Genomic DNA, 18,776 nt, shown 5'->3' with positions numbered 1-18,776 from the left:
TAAAGTATCAAAGAGGCCAAATGAAGTTAGCAGTTTTGGTTCTATTCCAAAGAGATTTGATTTTTTTAAAATTATATTTTAAGGTTAGCATACACCATGGTGTTTATGGTGTTGGGAATTGAACCTTGCACATATTAGGGAAGCTTGCTCAACCAGTGACTTATATTATTAGCCCTGAGAAGCTAGTATGTTGGGAATTGTTGATTCACAGACATAGAACACACGGAAGGTCTTAGTCAATGGAGACAACAATGAATTTCAAGCAATTAATTAATTAAATCACCTTGTAGCTTGTGTGTGTGTGTGTGTGTGTGTGTATGCACACATGAGAGAGAGACAGAGACAGAGAGAGAGAGAGAGAGAGAGAGAGAGAGAGAGAGAGAGAGAGAGAGAGAGAGAGAGCATGGAGGCCAATGTTAACATCTGTTGTCTTCCTGGACTACCCTCCACCTTGCTTTTTGTGATAGGGTCTCTCACTGAACCTGGAGCTCATTGGTTGGACTGGGCCAGTTGACCAACCAGCTGCAGGGACCAGCCTGTGGTCTGTGCTCTCCAGCTCTGGGGTTACTAGTGAATGCCATCATTCCTGGCTTTACACATGGGTATGTGAAAGGATAATAAAAACCTAGAGACAGTTATTAGGTTCAAGCTGAAGATAAAAAACAAACAAACAAACAAACAAACAAATAAATAAAGCAGCTAACCACTAGAGAGTTCTCACCTCTACCAATGCTTAGACTGAAGGGGCAATCCACTGAACCTCAGATTGTGCTGTTCTCCATCAAACCTCTGACTCCCCTGTACTGAGTTCCTGTCTTATATTTGTCCCAAGTGCTAGGATCAAAGGTGTGAGCTCTGTTTCTCTTTTATACTGATTCACTTTAATGTAGCTCAGGGTGGCCTTGAACTCACAGAGATCCATCTGCTTCTCTCTCCTAAGTGCTGGGAGTAAAGGTGTGGCCACCACTGCCTGTCTGTGAGAAGGAGATCAGGCACAGGATTCATAGGTAGGGTGTTTTTAGGAATGATGATGGATGGTGAGCAGGGGGTTATGTACCCCGCCCCCAAATTCTTATTGTAACCATGGAGAAAGAGGTTTCCTATGCCTCCTGATATGATGGATTGGGTGCTGCTTCCATAAAGCCTTCTAGGAAACTTTGAAAGGAAGGTGGGTCATTCAGGAAAGAGACTTAAAGTCATCCATGAAGGGGTAGAGGTTAGGAGAGAGAGAGAAGACAGAAGAACCAACCTAGGATGGGAGTTGGGTAGACAGAGTAGAAATGCCTGGGGTGGGGTGAGGAGGTCATCAGTTCCACACAGAATCAACATGGAGGCATTCCTTTTAAAGATGAGGGTCCAGATCTAAGGCAGTGTCACCTCCATCACATTCTACACCTGACAGCAGTCTCAAACCAACCTTGAGTCAAGGATGAGAAGAGGGAATAGAGTCTCCAAGGAAAAGTGGCATGTGCTTTTAGAGAAGGTGACAAAGATTGGCAGCCATCTTTGGAGTCCAGATCATTTTTGAAAATGTATCGAAGTATAGTTTGATAAAATTTCATAGACCGTTGACATTTCCTCTTAAAAGATTCTAGAGAAGGTAATCTTGTTAATGTCTCTTTAAGGAGAAGCAGAAGTAGCCTGTTGGGGTCGGCCCTTCTCAAGAGAACTAGAGTGCTATGTGAAGTCACAGCTGGGATGGAATGCTCACAGGTGAAAAAGTTCCTGACTGCTGAACGACTAGTTACCCTCAGGCAAACACTGAACTCCCCATTCCCTGAAGTTCAGCTCTGGCTGTCCCTGTCCAGTTCAGACCTCCAGGGCCAAACCACACCATGAGCAGAGAAGCCAGGAAGTAAGGTATGGAGAATACTCGGTCAGCCCTGAAAGGAACATGGCTGGAGATGCCACTGCTGGGAACTGATCAGAGACGTGACTGAGAGGGCTGAGGGGAAGGAAGAAGGAGGTGTTGGACAAAGAGAACTCCAACCCACCTTAAAGATATAACATATCTGTGGTGCTTAGCAGCATGGGGCACATGCCAGTTATGACCATTACTGTTTCTCCTGGGTAAGATTAGAGCAACCAGAAATAACACTGTGGCCTCCACAGAAACTAACAGGGCTATTGCAAGGCTCCGGGTTGTTTCGGGATCAGGACAAAGGATTTCTGTCTATTCTCCACACATCTCAGATGCTCTATTGCCCTTCTCACGAATCTCTTGAGAGTCTCAACTACCACTGGCCCCCCTCTCCCTGGCAGTGAGCCTTCCCTGAACCTCCATCGTGGTGCCATTCATGACGGTTAGATGCATGTTGCTCTGCTCAGATTTAATACAAGGTTCTTAGGAACCAGTGAAGGTCTGGGTAAGCTATGGCCCTTCTCTGCCCCTTAGTTCCTTGCCTATAAAAGGAAGATTTAAAGGAACTCTCCTCCTTAAGTGAGGAATGAAAGAGTTAATTCACATAGAATTAACTGTGGCCTACAGCATGCACTCAAGAAGCGTTGGCTATTTTAACTTCCTGTCAATTTTTTAAAAGCGTATTCTTTTTGAGATTAAAGGACACTTAATTTTTTCAGAGTGGTTTTAGGTTTATAGCAAAGTGTAAGAGAAGGGAGAGAGTTTCACGCGGCAAGACCCCTGTTTATAGCTTACTTTTCTGTAGCCACTCTGCCTTGGTTGTACATTTGTTACAGTCAGCGAATACACATTGCCACATCAGATCATCAAATCTGATTACCACATCTTAGTTGGCACCGAGGTTCATGTTTAGTGTTGTCTGGTCTATTTATTAGAACAATATATAATGACATTTACCATGACAACATTATGTAGAGCAGTTCCCTTGCCCCAATCCCTGTGTTCCTCAATTATCACTTATTCTCCACTTGCCTACAATTACAAATGACGTTTCTTACGTATGTTTAGCTCCCTCTTCTAAATTAACCAGAATGTGCTTCTGTGCACAGCACTTGGCAAATGCACAATGAATTGGTAGAGGAGATGAATAATCAAGTTAGACCCATGGATAGAGGTTAAAGACTCAAACTTAGGTCAGTTTGTATTTTCTTTTTTTTGTTTTTTTGAGACAGGGTTTCCCTGTGACTTTGGAGGCTGTCCTGGAACTAGCTCTTATAGAACAGGCTGGTCTCAAACTCACAGAGATCTGCCAGCCTCTGCCTCCTGAGTGCTGGGATTATAAAGGCGTGCACCACCACAGCCCGGCAAGTTTGTATTTTCTTTTCAATATATTTTTAATGTTTACCACACTTTCTCCATTTAGTATACTATTCATATTATTTTTATACATTATATTCCAGAAGGAAATACTAGGGGTGGTTTTGTGCATTTTAAAAAGGTGTTCCTTTGCTTTCACCTCCTTAACTAGTTCATACTCCTGGGTACTTGGCCCGGGTCCCTCTGTTGGCAGTAAGCCCTGTGCTATGTGTGCCAGTTAGTGCCTCAGTTTCCCACCGGTGTCTGTGCTGGGTAGCAGTGAAGGCATAGTCTGCATTCCTCCCAGCTGTGCAAACTTAGGCAAGAGACTCACTTCTCAGGGTCTGCTTTGTCTTACACAAAGTGGGTACGGCAGTAGTGACACATTCCGGGGAGACTAGTGAGGACTGTCTCCACCAACACACATAAAATGGTGTTGACTGACATGAGAAGTCATGGGTGTTGGCTCTTGTTTCTATCGTATGTTCAGTCAGCCCAGGGATGGTTCTGTGCCAACGAATGACTGCTGGGAACCTTATTGTTTCTTGTCTTTTTAATGGCCATTCCGAAATGCTGAAGAAATGCAATTCTAGGGGGGAAATATTTTTTGTTTTCTTTTGTTTTTTGACTACAGCACTAACTTTCAGGTTGTCTTTTGAACTCAGCTCTCTAACAATGAGCACATAGAGAAGACAGAGGCTTCCAGCTCTGGTTACAAGCTAAGTTAGAAATGGCAGCTGCTTCCTCCCGTTGTACTCTTGGTTCCCCTCTTAGTAGTGCTTTGGTTTGCATGTGAGATGCCCTCCACAGGGTTATGGCTTGAAGGCTTGTTCCCAGCTAGCGGCCTTGTTTTGCAGCCTCTGGAACTTTTAGGAGGTAGGCTCTGGCTAGTGAAAGTAGGTCACTACGGGTGGACTTTTGAAGGTCTACCTGTCTTTGGTTCCTGTCCTATTCTTTCTGCTTCCTAGCCTGCTATGAAATGAACAGGACTCCATATTCTCCCACTGTTGTGACTTCCCCATCATGATCCACCACAACAAACCCTCTGAAACCATGAGGCCAAATAAATCTTCCCTGCTTTGTTTCTGTTCGGTGTTGTGGTTATAGTGACTAGGAAATAGCAAAAACAAGTAGCAGCAGTAGAAATGTAGCAATCCAGACAGGACCTAGAGTTGCCTCCCTGCAGAGTGCTTTTGACTGGGTTCCTATGTCCCTGGCCAGTTTCCCAACCAGGGGATAAGTCACTTGTGCGTCTTTATCACTAGCTATATTTCCAATATTGCTGCTTTCTAAGCAAGAGGCAAAGCCGAAGCCAAGCCCTAGTCAGGGCCTCTTAAGTTGTTATGCCTGTGTGAGTCTAAGACTTTCCCCAGAGTTTTGACCCTGAGTAAAGTTTGATTTAATCAGTATTTAAAAATCTGAAAACAAAATAATCCTGTCCTTAAGAAATGGTTGGTTCTGGCTGTAGGAATGGCTCAGAGGTTAAGAGCACTGGCTGCTCTTCCAGAAGACCCTAGTTCAATTCCCAGCACCCACACGGCAGCTCATAACAATCTGCACTTGCTGCACTCCAGGGGATCTGAAACCCTCGTTTGACCTCTGTGGGCACCAGGCATGAGTGCGGTACATAGACATACATGCAGACACCCCCCTATCATCAGCAGCAACAACGTCATCACCATCACCACCAGCTAATACTTTTAAAAAAGAAGTGGCTGGTGTGTTCTTGTGCCTAGTGGGTTTCGTTTGATCAGCAGATGTTCTTGGGCAGCTGTGGAGCTCTAGGCACTGAGGCAGTTACTGAGGATCCAATGGCAAACAGGCCAGGGCAGCCTGTTCCCCTGGAGCTTCTTGTGTGGACAATAATCAAAGCCAGGCTTGTGAATCACTCATGCCCAGTGTCTCAGCCACTTTGCCGTAACACCCCCAAACTGTTTTTATAACTCCAGGCCAAATGGCAACCAGGAGTTTCTAGTCTACTCTTTTCCCTTCCCTCTTTGCCAACCCCTATTTCTGACTCCCTTGCCACCCCAACTTCCCATTTAAAATCTGAAGGTGGTACTTCTGGCTGATGGATATATCAAAGAGGAAATGGTGTGGATCCTAAAGAGAGGGACTATGTATGTAAATAAGTAAGTGGTTCCCATGGCTATGGAGGACCAGAAGAGTCAAGATCTGTATCTGGCGAGCTGGAGGGAGACTGGGAACCCTTGGTGACACAGCCCCTGTCTAAGTCTGTGGGCCTGGGAATCAGGAGAGCCAGGCCAGTGTAAATGTTCCAGACTGAATTGGAAGTTAGCACAAGACAAATGCTGACTCAAAAACACACAGAGAAAACACATCTCTCTTATCCTCTTTTTATCACTCAGTTCTTCAGTGGATTGAATGGGATCTATCCACATTAGGGATAGGAATCTGCTTTACTTTGTTTATTGGTTCAAATCCTACTGTCCTCCAGAAGTACTTTCACAGGCATAGAATAATGTTTAACCAACTATTTGGGTACCAAGTACCCAGGTCAAATTGGCACATACCATTATCCCTAACAGTGGAACTTAGGTCAGGTGTCCAAGCTAGTAGCAAGAGAGGCTGGAAACATTAAGTATCTGGCCTTTTAAATGTACACAACAGTGGAATGTGTTCTTTGTCTTAATACGAGGGATTCCTAAAATCTCCAAAAAATTAATTAGCTAATTTTAAAAGGTGAGATATTCATAGCTAAAGAGTGGCAACTTTTTTTTTCAGACTACAACCCTGATTACAAATCTAGGACAGTCTTGGCAACACTTTGGCTGCTACAATGTTGATTTAAAAAAAACTTTCAGAAAGCAAGCTGATGGGGTGAGAGAGCACTGAGAATTCCATTCTCCTGTGAGTATCTAATTATTTCTACACTGGAGCAAATGCCATGGACTGAAATTTTTTCATGGGAATTCAGGCCCCACTCTCTTTGGCAGTGAGTCCTAACTATTTTTGGAAGTTGGAAAAAAATGCAGAGAATCTGGTTTACTCTTGGTCATGTACAGTAATGTTATTTTTGTGTATCTAGGACAATGACATGGCCAATGCTTGTTTTTAATTGGCTTTCTTGGGACGTAAGGGTGGGCTAAGATATCCAGAAGAAGGCAGAAGGAACACAATTGGCTCAGATCTTGTCCCATTGGTCTGTACTCGCTCACAGGAATCCCTTTTCCCTGAGTGTCTGGAATGGCTTCCCTGGAGAGCCAGGCTGCTTTCTGGCTTTCTGTCCATTCGGCTATAGCCGGTTTGTTCTCTAAGAGTTGCTGGGAAATGCTCAACCTAAGAATCAGGACACTAGCAATTGAGTTGTAGCTGTGTCACCTAGTCACTCTGCTGTTGGGCAAGTTGTTTAGGCATTTAGAGTCTGCTTCTTTTTTGTTTCTCTTTTGGGAAGGCAGGGTCTTGTGAATCTCAGTTGCTTTATTTATGAAAGAAAGTATTTGATGGAATGTTTCCTAGTCAGGATGCCTTGGGATGTAAAACAGAATGCCCAAATAAAAATGGTTTTAAAAATAAGAAATGTGCCACACACAAAATCTTGAACTCAGTCTTGCAATGGTGGCACATGCCCTTAACCCCAGCACTTGGGAGGCAGAGGCAGGTGGATCTCTATGGGTTCAAGGTCAGACTGCTCTACAGAGTGAGCTCCAGGACAGCCAGGACTGTTAAATAGAGAAACCCTGTTTCAAAAAACAAAGAATGCTGGACTTTTGAGTTATTTCAGGGGTCAGTCCATGGTTCAAGGATGAGCAACATGGGCTCTTTTGTTCTTTTGTTTGATGATGCTGTCATCTAGCATATTGGTGGTGTCTTACTTTGGGTCAGATGACTACCATAGTTATAGACATCAAGAGTAGGTGAGAGAATATCACAGAAGGGGAAAGGAACTTCTTCCTTGTGAGTACTTTTATGAAGAAAAATTCTGGGTTTCTAGTTTCTAGATCCCATGCCATTGTCTCAAAGGAAGACAAGAAAATGATGATTATGATCTGAAATCTCTGTTAGTGAACTGGGAACACAGAACTGCAGAATCCTTCCTTCCAGCTTCCAACATCTTATTTGTCTATGGTTCTTAATTTGCATCAGTGAAGGAAAGGGTCAGGGTTGGGCACTGGTGTTGGTGCTTGCATGACTCTGGAAAGGTAAACATCAGTAGCCTTCTCCCACGAAAGTTTATACACAAGGTGACATGAACAATACTTTCCACAACCTCCTTCATGGCATGGGAGTTTAATGAATATGGTCCCCATAGGCTCTTGTGTGTGGCACTGTTTGGAAAGATATGTGGCCTTGTTGGTTCAGTGAGGCCTTGTTGGAGGAAGTATGTCACTGGGGTGGGCTTTGAGGTTTCAGAAGTTCAAGCAAAGCGCATTGTCTCATAATGCTCTCTCTTCCTGCTGCCTGCCGATCTATGCATATAACTTCAGCTACTTATCTAGCAACATCCCACCATGATAATAATAATGACTAACTCCCTAGATGTAAATCAGCCCCAATTAAATGTTTTCATTTATAAGAGTTACCATGGTCATGGTATCTCTTCACAGCAACAGAGACCCTAAGACAATGGGGGAATATTCAAATAATCTGAAGTGGGGGGGGGTGATTGTACTTCATAGCAACACAGAAACATAGATATAGCAGATACTTGCATTCTGTTATGTTTCTTTTCTATCTCTTCCTGTACTGTATTTTCGTCATGTGACAAAGTTGGAAGAATACCATGTACCCCAAACACAAGTTGGGTTCTCAGAAAGTAGACCCAGACATCCAAGAGGTGCGGGAGACTGGAGGATAAATATTGCAGTGCAATTCTTCCAATGGAACTTGTCACAAATCCCTTGTGGCATCTTTCTTGTTACTGTCTGAAATGTGTTTGAGCATTTGGAATTTTTGAATTTGGGATGCTAACCCAGCAAAGACCATGCAAATATTCCAGACTTTAAAAATGCTTAGAAACTTGAAAAATGCCGAAACACTTCTGGCCAGACACTTTTGAATAAGGGATACTCGTTCTAATTTACAAAGACTGTTCAGAACAGTAGCTTCAAGAGAAAGGCTCAGCCATGATGGATGAGGTAGAGATCAGGCCCTGTCATTTGTATATCCCCTTTGGTGGTTTACATGATGTAATGCACTTCAGAAACACTAAATAAACATTTCTCAAGATGTCTTCAGGATAAGTTTGACATCCTTTGTGGAAATGGCCTATATATGTTTCCGGTGCAACAAGGACTATGTACTCATTTTAGATCATACTTTTGATTCTCTTTTCTTTCTTTTCTTCTTCTTTTTTTTGGTTTTACGAGACAGGGTTTCTCTGTATTGTTTTGGAGGCTGTCGGTCCAGCCTAGCCTCGAACTCACAGGGATCCGCCTGCCTCTGCCTCCCGAGTGCTGGGATTAAAGGCGTGTGCCACCACTGCCAGGCTGCTTTTGATTTTCTATCAATGATAAATGTTTGGGAATTACTTGACAGAGCAGTGTTGGATTTTTACCAGTCTCACTCAATGGCTAGACTGCCTTTTAGCAAATCCCAAAGATTGCCAATTGCCACCTCTAAGTGGGTGGTGTTATAGGAATATTCATCTTAGGTCCTCTTGCTTGCATAGCAAGCATCTTACTAACTGAGCCTTCTCCTCACATTTAGACTTTCCCTTTAAAACTATATTTAAATCTGAACTTGTGGGGCCCAAAGCAGTGGCGGGTGAATCTGTAGATGTTTTAATGCAGATCAGTCCCTGATGGTACTAGTTACCATCGTCTTCTTCACTGCCTGCAACTGATATACTTTTTAAAGATTCTGATGATGGTGTAGGAGCTCCATTTTTCTGTGAGAGAGGTTATATTGAAGAAAGACATAATAATATCATTTTATTTGGGGAATAGTGTATTTACTTGAAAGAATGATTGACAAGCCATGACTACTAAGATCTGGGTATCTGGCAGATATTTTCTCCCAGAAAGATACAATGCTGCGATTCCAAGAAGAACAACCGTAGTATATTTGTGAATGTTAAAATCTGGGATTTCAAACAAAAATTACAGTTCTAATACACTAACTCTCACCATGAGATGAAGCTTACCAAATACCTAAAGGGTTTTCTGAGCTCAGTGTTCTAATAACAAATATTAACAGCGTCTGCTAAATTATTGATATGTGACAAATATAATTTATTGTTTGTAAATTAATGTCTCAGTAATTGGAAAATATTCATAACCAGAGACTTAATATTTTCTAATAGACATAGATTACATGCATACATACATAGTTAACATAGTAAAGGGTTCATTCAAAGTATGTGAATGGCTTTTAATTTAACTGTGAAAACTTCATGGATACTGTTTAGATACCATGTTATAGTTAATTTTAAAGAACTATTACTGAAGTCTTGTGTAGTATCAAAAAGGCATATTCACAATTATCTGAAGAGGTTATTGAAATGCTCCTCTCAAACATAGACTAGTAAGCTCTAGTAATCTTTAACATATGCAACCATAGTTCATAATATCCTATTACTTAGTTTATGATTAGTTGAAGACAGTAGTTTAAAATCTCCAAATACAAAGTAACAACATAACTTCCAACTGCCCAGATTTGATTATTACACACTATACACATATATTGATCACCATTTTATCCCATAAATATGTACACTTAAAACAATTATTTTGAAAAATAGATGTATTATGAACTGTATTCTCTCAGTGAGTTGAACCTTTTCCCTAACTGAGCATACTCTAGTAAAGTACTTATCCTTGGCATAAAAAACAAAACAACAAAAAAATCCCAAAATAAAATAAAGCAAACAAAACCACTGGTGTTGGTAGCATACACCTTCAATCTTTGCATTTCGGAGGTAGAGGCAGGAAGATACCTGTGAGTTCAAGACCAGCCTGGTCTATATAGTGAGTTCCAGGACTGCAAGAGCTACACAGAGAAACCTGGTCTGAAAAACCAAAACACCAAAACAAACAAAAAACCCCAAACCAAAAGCAAAAATCCAAGTCAAAAGTAAAATCCTAGCTATGTATGGTGGCATGTATCCTTAATTTCAGCACTCAGGAGGCAGATCTCTGTGAGTTCCAGATTTTCCCTTCCTTTTTCTCACTTACCCCCTTCTATGTCTCCCCTCACTCCCTCTCAAACTGATTGCCCTTTTAGTTTAACACACACACACACACACACACACACACACACACACACACACACAGAGCAAATACAATCTGCGAGTCTGTTTAGTATTGCTTGTGTGTATATGATTTCAGGGATGCCCTCTTTGTGTTGGATAACCAATTAGGGGGCTCATACCTGGAAAGACTAATTTCCCCCCATTTTAGCGGGCATTAGTTGCCTATAGTTCTTTCTAGGGGTAGACCCTGTGAGATTTCCCTCTTACACATTAGCATGCCTGTTGTCATTGCTCAGGTCTTGTTTTGGCAGCCTTATTTTTGAGGTATCCTGGGTAAAACTTTTCTATCATTTCTAGATGACACAACCTTATAGAACACTTCCTGGTTGTCTGGCTCTTAAAGTCTTTCTGACTCCTTTTCCAAGATACTCTAGAGTCTTAGGTGCTAGAGCTGTACTGTGGACACATCCACTGGGGCTGGGCACTCCATGCTCAGTTGGTGTCTGCATTATAACCAGTTTGGTTTTCTATAATGATCTCTGTCTAGTAAAGTACTGATAGTCGGTTCTCTTCTAATATCAATGACCTCACTAGTCCTGGGTGGTTGGCTAAGTTTCCAGCACCAGCCATGATTTCCTCCCATTAAGTAGGCCTTTAATACAATTAAATAGCCATTGGTTACTGCCAAGGCGGGCATGCCACTATTGTACCTGTAGATCATGCTGGTAATTGTTGTGGTTCAAAGGTATCACAGCAGAAACGGGCTATTGATTTCTTCCTTTTCTTGGCAGCCTGCATAGCACCTTCTGGAACTATGAAAGTTATACCTCAAGAAGGAGGCTTTCATCACTTATAAGCAAATTTATTGTTCTTTCTGTTTTAACCTTCCAATTTAGTAGCCACTGATAAGTTAGCCTGTTTTATAAAACAAAATGAAACAACAACAACAAAAACGAAGCTTTTAGGGTCTTCAGTAATTTCTAAATATGTGACATGGTCCCAGAACCAAAATTTGACAAGCATTATTCTATTACATAGAATAATATAGTAGTAGGGTAAGCAGAAAGTCTGGACACACTGGCAAGTTATACATAATGAATGGATTACATGCTGTATTATGATACATGGTTATCCTTTGGATTGTTCCTCTCTACTGACACAGTCCAGTGTGCAACATTGTAATGAACACAATGTACTAGCTATAGAAATTCCAGCAAACCCTGAATTTGTATCTGTGATGAGAGGCCCCAGAAGATCTCTGATTCAGACTGTGTGCCTTCCACATAGCCCTTTCCCCTGCCAAATTGACCAAGGTGTTCCAATTACTTTTTTTATTTACAAAATGTATTTAGGTTACTTAATGGCCACCATATAATTCTGATCCCAATCAAAAAACATTTTTTTTGTTTTGCCATTTTCTCCCTAGATGTGAGGGTAAAACATGTAATTAAAAGAAATATGCTTAAGATTTGTAGAGTTTACTACTGTGATTTAGCAACACAATTGCTTTTCAGTGGGATTTTGAAAGTATTTTCTCTGTGATTGTTCACTTTAAAAGGATCATTGCTTATTTTGTGTGCATTTATGAAGCTGCTTCATCTCAGTGTACTATTAGTGCCTTCAGGGCCTGATAAAAAATGCCGCCCAAACCCAGGGGAATAAATAGGGCAGCAATTTGGTAAGGGCATTGTCACAGAATTACATTTTATTGAGAAATGTCCTTTTGAAGCAATGTTATTATCTTAGTTACTTTTATATGGCTGTGATAAAATACCATGACCAAGGCAATTTATAAAAAAAAGCATTTGGGTGTCATTTTCAGAGGGTTAGGGGTCCAATGTGGCAGGGCAGTGTGCCAGCAAAAAGCAGGCGTGTTTGGTGGAGTGGCTGAGAGCTCACATCTTGATTTCAAGTAGGAAGCAGAGAGGAAGAGAGGGGGGGGAGAGAGAGAGGGAGAGAGAGGGAGGGAGAAAGAGAGAGGGGCGGAGTTCTTCTGACAAGGTCACACCTCCTAATCCTTCCTAAATAGTTCTACCAAGTGGGGGCCAAGTCCTCAGACCTATGAGCTTGCAGGTCCTTCTCATTCAATCCTCTCCACGTGAAGTCAGCATAGGTTGTAATTTAAGGCTGCAAACAGATTGAGATAGACAGAATTTTCTGCTTTGGCACTCCATTCTGTCAGCATCCCAACTCTTTTTTTCTTTGCCCACTCTGGGCATAGTCTCTCCCTATGACTCGCCACACAGGTAGGGATGATCCCCGAGTCAGGGAGAGCATGGATCCTCTGGACTCCTGATGACTTCATCTTAAAATCTTCTGTTGTGGGGAAACATCAAACTCAGAAAGGAAGAGGAAAGACAGTCATTTAGGAGGAAATCCAGCCCCTTTTAGACATGATAACATGCTGATGTTTGCCAATAGCACGTCCCATATTATTAGGTCTCCATTGCAAGTATTCATGGTTCAGGAAGAAAGCTTAGAAGCCAACGAGATGTCTCAGTGGGCAAAGTGTTTGCAGTGAGATCTTGATGACCTGGGTTGGATATCTGGGACCTGAAGGAGAGAACTGATTTCTAGAAGTTGTCTGCTGAGCTCCACTCCATGCCCACTACCATCTCACACACACAATAATGAGCAAAAGAAAAAGGAATTTCAGCAAATTCCTACATTGTATTTACTATAAACTGCTAAGTGGCTGTTATAAAAGGCATTTAATAGACACACCAGTGATCCTCTGGTCAAACGGTGCAGGTTCTCTGCCACAAGTAAACACTTTTTCCCATGACAGTAAATAGTTAGCAGACCTGTACGTACCTAACAAATGCTCCGAGGGAGAGTGAATAAGAGCATATTGTGGAAGAGGACGCTTTCTAAGAAATTGTCTCCCTGTGTATCATCCTTCTGTGAGGCCGTCTAGAGGAGCTCAGTTTGACACCATTTCTGCAACAGTGAGCAAGCCGCAATTACTAGGAGAGAGTCCCGGTGGCTCATTCCTGCAGCCTTAGTGTGTAGACGGAGCCAGAGGATTGTCTCAGGTTGTGGGCTCTGCAGTGTGACCTTGTCTTAGACGGAGAGCTACAGGAAGGGAAAAAATAAAATAAAAGTGGTATCATGGTACATAATAGGGCTCTGTGGCTTTGGATGTATTTAATTTACTGAGATTCCTTGAAGTTAGGAGGTGAAGATGATAATGTCTTTCAAGGGCTATGGGATAACTTACATGAAATGTCTACAAAGGGTTTGGCACACTACTGTGGGCACCATAAAGTGTAGCTGTTAACTTTTGTTATTATTAAAGCTAGTATTCTGTTAGGAAAAGCCTGGCATACAGTCCAAAAAGTATCATTGGCCTAGAACATGTGTCAGGTTCTTAGTTTGGATTAAAGATAGCTTGACCTTAGGAAGTCACAGGCTAATGAAAGATTGATGAAGGCTGCAAACAGCTTTGTGCTACTCAGAACTTCATTGGAGACAACAAGAAAAGCTCAACGGCAGGATACTTACAGCAGAGATGGTCTCCCTCCTGGCCACTGTGGTTACAGAGGGAACCTGTTGGGGGTGCTAACCAGAGATGCTGATGGCTTGTCCCTGTGTGCCAGTCAGCTAGGTGTCATTTAGGCCAATTCTGGACATCAGAACATCTGAAAACTTCCTTAGATTGGCACCCAGGGCCTGCAAGACAAGACCGATTCTAAGAAATTCTGGCAAGAAATCTTCTCCTAAGGGTATTTTCAATTTAGGAATTAATCAGTCATTTTATAGCAGGTGAAATTATTAGGCCCCAGCCTGGGATTATCCTATAATTTAAAAAATGCCAGAGAAGCTGTTCAAGGACTGTATAATTAAGTAAAGTGAATTGTCATCAATTGAAATTTGTGCCGTAACAATCCCTGTTTCAAAAATCATTTGTGGGAAGAGGAATTAGTATAGCCCAAACCATGCATTTATTTTAGGTTTTGGCAGCAGAGCCAAAAGTTTCCAGGAAGTATTATTTAAATAAGATGAAGTTTGTAACATTTTCAATATGATTAGGGTTTAATTCTAATTTGACCTTATACTCATCTATCAAACAAATGAGCAGATGTTAGCATTTTATATGGAAGAATCCTTCTGGCTTATGTTAGCCCTTTATTATTTAGTGGTATGTAATTGACTTAGGGTGACCAAAATCAACTTGGGAGGAAAGGGTTCATTGAGAATTGTACAATTCTCAAGTCATACTCCATCAGCGAGGGAAGTTGGGGCAGGAACTGTGGGAACCACAGAGGAACACAGGAACTGTGGGAACCACAGAGGAACACTGTTTACTGGTTTGGTCAGCTTGCTTTCCTATACTCTCTGCCTGGCACTGCCCATACTGGACTAACCCTGTTACAACAACCATCAGTCAAGAAAATGTCCCTCAGACCAATCAGGTGGGACCATTTCCTCAGCTGAGGTTCCCTCCTGTCAGGTGACTCTAAATTGTGTCAAGTTGACAAAACACTAACCAGGATGATAATTAAGACTATTTCACAGTTTGAGGCATTCTGGGCTGCATAGTGAGTCCAGGCCAGCCCAGCTATCCCACAAGCCCTCATCTCAAAAACCAACCCAAACCAAGCAAACAGAAGGAATGATGCAAGTTAATCTATTATTACCATTCTTTGGAGTTTTGCTGCTCACCACTTGGACTTAACATCATTATCACCTGGGAATTAAACGGAGACTCTCAGGCCCCTTCAGAACAACTGGATTGACACTTTAATACAATCCCTAGGTCATTTGTTTGCACAATGAATACCAGCTCTAGGGGGGCTTTGCTTTAGGCCCCAGGAAGCTAATCATGTGATCAGAGGTCCCACCAAACAAGCATAACCCCAGATTCTGCAGAATGAGTCTTGGGACACTTTCTTCCAAGGTTTTTGCCAGTTCACAATTAAGGTGAGACATGTAGGAACTTACAGAAATAGAGTGCTGCTTATCTCTGGGTTTATGTAGGGCTAATTTTAATATTTTGCCATATTTGACTTGTCTCTCTTGACTAGAAACACATTTACTGAGATTATATACATAAATATATAACAATACATATGTGTGTAACAAAAATGTGCATTTTTAACCCAGGTTGCGTACAGTTCAGTCAAATTAAATGTGTTCACACTTGAGGCAATGTCACCTCTGTCCATCTTCAGAACCTTTGTTCCACATCCCTGAGTCAAACTCTGGCCCATGAAGCAATAGCAATCATTCCTTCCCCTGGCCGATGGCCACTACTGTGTGACTCTTCCTAGTCTAGGTAACTCCTCTAAGTGAAACTGGGATATGCGTTCTTTCGGGTGTGGCTTTTTTCACTTACCATAACACTTCCAAAGTTCACTCATGTGGGCATGCACCAGAAAATTTCCTGCCTTTTAAAGGCAGAACCACATTCCACAGCCTACTTACACCATGCCTCGTTTATCTATTTATCCTTTGGTGAATTTTTGAGTGGTTTCCACCGTGGCTTTGTGAATGGTGTGGCTACGTTATCAATTTGCTTTTTAAACTTACCTAGCAATGGAATGCACAGGTCACATAGCATTCGGTGCCTCAGTGTCACTGCATTGCTGTTTTTCAGAGTGGCTGTGACATTTTGCATTCCTGTCAGAATAGGTGCACAGGCTTCTATTTCTCAACATAGTCACCATTTCCTTTCTTCTGGCTCTGCCTCATCTTCATGGCTGTGAAGAGGCATCTCACTAATTTGCATTCTTTAGTGAACAGTGATAATGAACACCTGTTTACTTGCTATTTTATTTATCTTCTTTGTGGGAATTTCATCCAGTTCTTTGACCATTTATTTGTTGAGACAGGGCTATTTGAAAAAGACAGCTTTTACATTTTTTCTTTAAAGCATGCATATATTATCCTCGAATGCTCTCCAGGACTGGGAATGGCCTTTCTATTCTTTTGACTGTATTCTTAGATGTGTAAAAGTCTTACATTTTAACGAAGCCCAATTTATGTATATTTTATTGTCACGTCTGCTGCGTGGCCTGTGTCCGAGAACGTGCGGAGGGTGTCGGGGATTGACAACACAGAGACTCGTTCAACGACATAAAGAGAACTTTAAACAGGCTCCAAAAATGTTCACGAAAAACTTCCTAAGAAAAGCTCCCACCAGAGAAACTTCTGCTCTCTCCTCTCCCTTGGCTGGTTCTGCTCTGACACCAGAGGTGGATGTGTGTGGGTTTTTGAAGGTGCGGTTAGTCTTTGGACAAGGTCGAGGTCAGGGCGGTTTCTGTGGGAAGGCCTTTCCCAGGAACTTATTGTATCATTTTTAGTAAACATGTTTTTACTAAACATTGTCTTACAGCTGCCTACTCCCAGGCAGAAGGGGAAGTGGCCAGGAACTTATTGTATCGTTTTTAGTAAACATGTTTTTACTAAACATTGTCTTACAGCTGCCTACTCCCAGGCAGAAGGGGAAGTGGGTCTCTGCTCAAGGTCTGGTGTTCCCACATTTTATGACTGAAACTTTTGGTGTTACAATAAATCATTGTTGAATCTCAAGCCATGATATTTTCTGCCTGTGTTTTCTTTTAAGCGTCTATGTTTAACTCTTTGATCCACTTTGACTTTATTTGTAAATATGGTATAGCTTAGCATTTGATGTCCAGTTTTCTCAGTGTTATTTGCTACAGAGTTTTCTCAGTTCAGTCTCAGGTTTTCTTTTTGCAAACCATTTGACCATACCTTGAGGACTTATTTTAGAAACCCTTTTTTTATTTTATTGGTTGATCTGCCTACTTTCATGCAAATACTGCACTGTTTTAGGTATTATAAGAACTAAAATCATCTACAAAGTTTTTAAGAATATTGACAGAATACCTTTGCTTTATAGCTTCTGTCCTTCCCCTGTGAAATTGGTGTGTATAATTCCTAAGAGTACTTTCATACACATTTATCATATTTTTATGTATCTATTAGTTTTTAGGTTTTTACTTAAATATTAACTTATGACAGCCCTTTTAAGTTTGTGTTTCTTTCTGTTTTTATTTTTCCTGAAATAGGGTTTCTCTGTGTAACAGCCCTGACTTATACACTTGCCTTGATGGTTTGTGTTTCTTTATTCTGCAATGAATTTTATAACTATCCTGAAATGTGTGTGTATTAATTTTATTTGCTGTACAACATTCCTCTATATCCAAGCTGGTTTACAGTTTTAAATTTATTTTCCCCCCAAAAGGCATCTAGGTTGTTTCTAACATTGTCTTAGTCAGTGTTCTATTTCTGTGAAGAGACATCATCATCACTGCAACTCTTATAGTTGGGGCTTGATTACATTTAGAGGTTTAGTCCATTATTGTCACGGCGGAGAGCATGGCAGCACACAGGTGGACATGCTGCTGGAGAAGTAGCTGAGAGTTCTACGTCTGGATCTGAAGGCAGCAGGAAGAGAGCACCAATGGCCCTGGCTTGAGCATTTAAAAACCCTAAAACCCACCCTTGAGTGACACACTTCCTCTGACAATGCCACACCTAACTCCAACAAGGCCACACTATCTAAGTCCTATCAAGTAGTGCCATTCTCAAATATATGAGCCTATGGGGGCTATCCCAAACCACCACAAATGTCTTAAAAATTTTAAACTATTTGGTGTTTGTGTGTACATACATGTGCACATGGGTCAGAGGACAATTCGTGGAGGTCAGTTCTCTTCTTACATTATGTGGGTCCTGGGGATGACACTCAGGTTGTCAGACTTGGTGGCAAGCATCTTTACTCACTGAGACACCTCACTGGCGTCATGCATACTTTGCAAGTCCTACTTTCAACTTCATTGTGTTTGTCAGCTTTCCATTACTGTAACAAAAATCTAAGACAATACATTTGTCAAGGAGAAAGTTTCACTTTAGCTCACAGTTTCAGAGGTGTCAGTTGGTCCTGTTATTTTTGGGCATCTGATGAGGCAGAACATCACCTCATGATAGAATGTGTGTGTGGAGAGGCAAAGCCTTTCTTCTCATGGTCAGGACTTGAAAAAGAGTGACAAGAAGTGGGAGGATCCCTACTATCCTCCATAAGGGCATACCCTAATGACCCAAGACTTCTTACCAGGCCTGCCTCTCACATGTTCCACCATCCCCCCAAAGCAGCAAGCTGTTGAGTAAACTTTTACAACACATAGGCTTTAGGGATATAGTCCACGTCCAAACTGTAGCATCCATCAGATGCTATCAGGTTAGAACAACCATCACACTTAACTGCACCTAACCAGTTCAAGACAACTAACATAAAAGCCCAGGAAACATGCCCTGTTTGAAGTATGATCTTAACTAATAATGCTTGTGGCTTTACAATTCCATGCTCATACTATCAGCTCTTTTAAGTTGGTTGTCACCCTCCTGAGTCAGTGGCAATAGAGAATGCAGTAGTCTGGG

General features: G+C 41.6%; 1 long non-coding RNA gene across 3 annotated transcripts in view; it reads left to right on the top strand.

The window, feature by feature from the left end:
* Positions 1-1,116: 1,116 nt before the first annotated feature.
* LOC121133186 overlaps positions 1,117-18,776 on the top strand; it is a 28,065-nt gene continuing 10,405 nt past the window's right edge. The window contains exons 1-3 of one of the 3 annotated variants that reach the window (XR_005869965.1): positions 1,117-1,168; positions 1,626-1,860; positions 5,963-6,088. This is a non-coding gene — a long non-coding RNA (uncharacterized LOC121133186). The remainder of the gene's footprint in view (positions 1,169-1,625; positions 1,861-5,962; positions 6,089-18,776) is intronic. The other 2 variants (XR_005869966.1, XR_005869967.1) reach the window with 2 other exon arrangements.

The sequence above is a fragment of the Mesocricetus auratus genome, unplaced genomic scaffold (genome assembly GCF_017639785.1).
Source record: "Mesocricetus auratus isolate SY011 unplaced genomic scaffold, BCM_Maur_2.0 Super-Scaffold_100020, whole genome shotgun sequence".
NCBI classification, from domain to species: Eukaryota; Metazoa; Chordata; class Mammalia; order Rodentia; family Cricetidae; genus Mesocricetus; species Mesocricetus auratus.
The sequence above is the reverse complement of the archived record's forward strand: the minus strand, read 5'-3'. Positions and strand labels throughout refer to the sequence as shown.